A 5,000-nucleotide genomic window follows, 5' to 3' on the forward strand; every position below is an offset into this window, starting at 1 on the left:
ACTTTGTGGAGTTTACAAATAGACCGTACTTCTATCAAGACGTTTCTTATGGTAGTAAAATACTAATCCTCGAAAGTGGCGACAGAATAGAGATGCCTAACGTTGTGAGGACAGTGACTAGATCTACAATGATTGAACAATACTTGGAGTATTGCAAAGAACAATGTCACGAACCACTGAGTAGATCAACTTTGTTCAAAATCCTGGAGGTTCGGGAGGCATCTCAGCGTAAGTCGCTCCAGGGCTTGGACAATACTGCAGCTGATGGCGCGGCGGGATTTCAGACTCTTGAGACACTGGTTGAAACTCTTGGGAAAGGAGGAATGGAGAAGCAGTGGTGTCTTGATGTTCGTAGAAAACTCAGAGATGCAAAACGCTATCTCAAGACTGACTTCCGCGTACATTGCCAGCCACATGATTCTACTTGCGCTGACCACTGTCGACATTTTGCGCTCAGTGATCCTGTCGAAGCCGATTTCCAGCAACCCTGTTCACATGAGCACGTATTCAGTTGCGATGACTGCCAGGGGATGAAGAATGTACTTCAAGAAGTCAGATTGGGAATCGAAGGGTCAACCTGGACACCTTACAGTTCAGAACAACGAGAAGATCTACTATATGACTTTGACCGCGCAAAGTCAGACATCTTGCTGTGGAAAGCCCACGTTATTCGTTCGATAAACCAGGAAGAGGCTAAACAAGATGCACTTAGAGCAGCCGACGACACATCAGCTATTCTAATAATGGACTGGGCCATGAAATTTCTTCAAATTAGATATCGTGAGAAGCAGTCCGATTGGTATGGAAAACGAGGCCTTAGCTGGCACATATCCACGGCCATAACTAAGAACGCTAGCACTGGGAAAGTTGAGCTGAAATCATATGCGCATATCTTTGATTCGTGCCAGCAGGACTGGTATGCAGTCTGCTCAATCCTTGAAAACACACTGGAGGTTGTAAAAAAGAATCACCCCCAGATTACCCGAGTGAGTCTTAGGAGTGACGAAGCAGGCTGTTACCATAACAACTTCCTCTTGGCGGCCGTAAAAGATGTTGGGAAACGAGTTGGTCTTACTGTCATGCAGTATGACTTTTCCGAGCCACAGTACGGAAAAGATGTGTGCGATAGGATCCTTTGTCCGATGAAATCAGCGATCCGACGGTATTGCAGTGAGGGAAACGACGTTCTCTCTGCAGAGGACATGCGTATAGCGCTATCCGAACGTCCTGTTCGAGGCACAACTGCCTGCGTTTGCTTAGTAAATGAGACTCAAAAAACACTCGAAGTAAATAAAGTAGATGGTTTCAGTAGGTATCATAACTTTAAATTTGAATTAAACGGAATTCGAGTGTGGAGAGCTTATGGCGTAGGGAAGGGTAAAGTAATTCCTTACCAAGACGTCATCGTAAAGCCCCAAGGTCCCACAGATCTTGTTGTAAATGTAGACTTTTTCTCAGTCAAGGAGGCTCGAATCCATAAGGATATGTCAAGTGACGACGAACAAAGCAGCGGTCTCTTCTTTTGCTCTGAGCCTGGATGTCAGATGCTGTTTAAGAAATTCAGTGAGCTTGAGAGTCATCTTGATGTTGGCGAACACCGTCAAGTACGCAGTGGCTCCGAAACGGTGTATGACAAAATCAGAAGAGACTGGGCCCAAAAATTCCTTACTGTTGACAACAACGAGGAAACCGGCCGCGGCCGCACACTAGTGGCACATAGCGATGAGCAACGTGTCAAAAATGAAGCTTCTGGTTCTTGTAGTGACTTACAGCTTGGCTGGGCTTTACACAAGCCGCGAAGTCAAGCTGTGCGGTTTACGGATGGGGTTAAACAGTACCTAACCACGAAATTCGACCTCGGAGAGAGAACTGGCAACAAAGCAGATCCCGGAAAAGTGGCTGCAGACATGAGAACATCTAGGAAACCAGATGGTTCGCGGATGTTTGAAAGAAAAGACTGGCTTACGAAGAGTCAAGTGCAAGGCTTCTTCTCGAGACAGGCGGCCACACGTAGAAGGCAGGGGAACCAAGAGGTGCAGATAGAGGACGTGTACGCAGAGGAGGAAGAGCAAGAAAGGTATGGGGTACTGGAGAATGTAGCCGCCCAACTCAGTCCTAGACATCCAATCTGCTATGATTCCTACTGCCTGTGCGACCTCTCACGAGACGAGAAACTAGACAGTTTCAGTGTCGTTATGCTGAAGGACATACTTAGATATTTTGAAGTTCCCTTCGCTTCAAGAGATCGGAAAAAGAATTTGGTGATTAACCTATCCAAATTCTTAGAAGGATGTGAATGTCGCCGTTAGGAAAGACAAGTTCACAAAGTGTCTTCTTCAGAATGTATTGGGAGTTGTAAATACGGCTTAACAATTTCTTTTTCTTTTTATTGAACTAAGTGAACGAAAATGGTTTTACAAACCATGCACAGTTGCTGCGAGACTAACAGCTTGAAATAACTGTAAATATATTGTGTGGAATCGCAGAACTTGGTGTAGCTGAGTTAAACTGATTAGTAGCACTGTCAACTTTATTTGCCTTCTTCCACGCCATCGGAAAACAGTTAGCAGAATAAACATTGAATTCCAGATGCCTATTCCTTTTCTTTCTTTTTTATTGTTTTTATTTTTTGCTTGCAGGAAATATGAACTCTCCTTTTACACATCGCAGTGAAATCCTGCACCAAATTTGCGTAAATTGAAGAGAACTACTTAACCAACAATGCTGGTATCAAGGGATAAACGCTATTTTAAACAAAATGAAGGCCAAGATAGAAAGCGTATAATTCAGCATGAAAATCTTGCAGTCATTGTTATTACAACTTTAAAACAACGCAGTAAGAAAACTAAGAATGTCCGTGGCATGCTAAAAATAACAGACACTCCAGCGTGCTACAATGTGGACGACTAAAATCTTCATTTTCTTTAGATTTTCGCTACAGCTGAAGTACATTAGCGAACAATATTTTTCCTTTCTAGGCATTAAATCAAATGATTAACGGTTCTAGTTCTTAAATATGAGAATCCTTTTACATATAGTCCAAACCTTATTTAACTGAATTTCAGAGACAGCTTTTAGGCCATAGAAGCAGAAGATAACATACACCACAGCGGCAGCCGCTAATTTCAGCCAAATTCCCAAGTTTGGAGAAATATTTCGTGAATTTAAGGCTATTCGTGGCTTATTCAGAGCGAAAAGCACGTTTTGAGAGCATTTGCTTCGAGGTAAGTTTATTTCATGCGGGAAACTTAAAACTTAGGAACAATAATCGGTGCAAAATTGTGTCACGCACTCTTTCGCGGCTGAATATTAGCTATGTTGATCGAACTCCTGTTGTTCCAAAAGGTTGGTGCCCAAAGTTTTTTTTCCTGTTCCTGGTACACTAGCCCTAGTACTAAACATGGATATTGGTCAGGGTTCCGGATTACGTTATACTTTTGAGAAACACTCCTTCAACCAGCAGCATGCTCGCTAAAATTTGGCGAAGGCTCTTTGTAGGGCATTTTCAAAAATTCATAATTAATTTTTCGTGCGCCCGATTTCAAACATTTTACCATAAATCGAAAGAAGAAACATGAAATTAAATGATCTGTAACTTTTATAGTATTTGAGTAAAAGCGTAATTTTTCAGCGCCTTCAGCGCAGCGCCTAAATTTGACTCGAAACAAAACGATTTTTACGGTTTTGGACCGTCCTCGGAAATCGTCGCCAGAAATATTGAAAAATAGCACTTAAAGCCAAATCATTGCTATTTTTGTTGATCATATGGACTAACTGTCTCACACTGAAAATTTGAAGAAATTCTGTTTTCGACCGAAAATCGAGTGGTCGGTTCTTACACGGACAGCCTCTTAAGGCCTAGTGAATTGTTCTGGATAGAAGTTCAAGTCCAAAGAGTAATTTTCAACTCTTCTACCACCCGATACGTATGGAAGAGTTCTAAATTTTTTTCCTCGTCAAATTTTGGATAATGCAAAGAAGACATATTGTTATTGAGAACGTTCCCGGAGGGAATTGCCTCGAAAGGAAGACGATAGCCGTCTTGAATGATCGATAAAGTAAACTCAGGCACACCTATATCATATGCATGCCAGAAAGATATGTTCATAACTGCGAAGATCATAGCTTCACTTGAAAGATATATTTCTCCTCAAACTGCCTTTGACCCGCATTACGGCCGACCCCGTCAAACTTTCATGTTCGTGATCATTTATTACCTCGATAAATTCGTCTAAAGGAGCGTCATTAACACTAAAATTTGGATGCCCCATCATTGAATCCTCCTGATCCGGGCTTAGTAGGTGTGGGGCTGCTCGAAAAATGGAAACCGCTTCTGTTGGACTGTGCGACAAAAGGGTTTCCGACTCTGTAGTCCTTGGACCAGTGCCCGGCGCGATTGCATCTGTAACAACGGTTGACGCCTGCAACATATTCTGAAGGCCTGGGAAGAAGAAATTAGAACATGATGAAAAAATAACAAAACTGAAAAGGGCGGGCGGGTGGGGTTAAAACTTCAATGTCAGCATGGAAAGCGAGAGTGAGAGGACTAACTGACACTGAACAGACTTTAAATACTGAAACCCCACCAAACAGAAATACCCAGGGACACGCCCAAGCGGCGTGTCCTACAGTGAATTGAATCAACGATGAAACAAACTGCTAATGAACTGTAAACACCGCATACCAGCAGAAAATATATATTGCTTCCCTAGAAACAACACATGCCAAAAGTTCGCAGGAATTTTTCCGAATGCCCCCATTGTCGCTTACATGAAGGACAAATCACTCAAAGACCTCAACTTAAAAAGCTAGCAAACCTTTTTAACGACATACAGGCATTCTCTTACAGTCGCATTTTAGAAAGACAATCACGGCTCTCAGATAAAAAGGTTTCTTCTTTCGCCTTAAAAAAACTAAAAGGAGTTATCTACGGTAAGGAGGATGACAATACTACAACCTAATACCAAAACTAAAAAACTAACAAAGCAACAATCCGATGT

This window comes from Montipora capricornis, chromosome 7 (assembly GCF_036669925.1).
Source record: "Montipora capricornis isolate CH-2021 chromosome 7, ASM3666992v2, whole genome shotgun sequence".
NCBI classification, from domain to species: Eukaryota; Metazoa; Cnidaria; class Anthozoa; order Scleractinia; family Acroporidae; genus Montipora; species Montipora capricornis.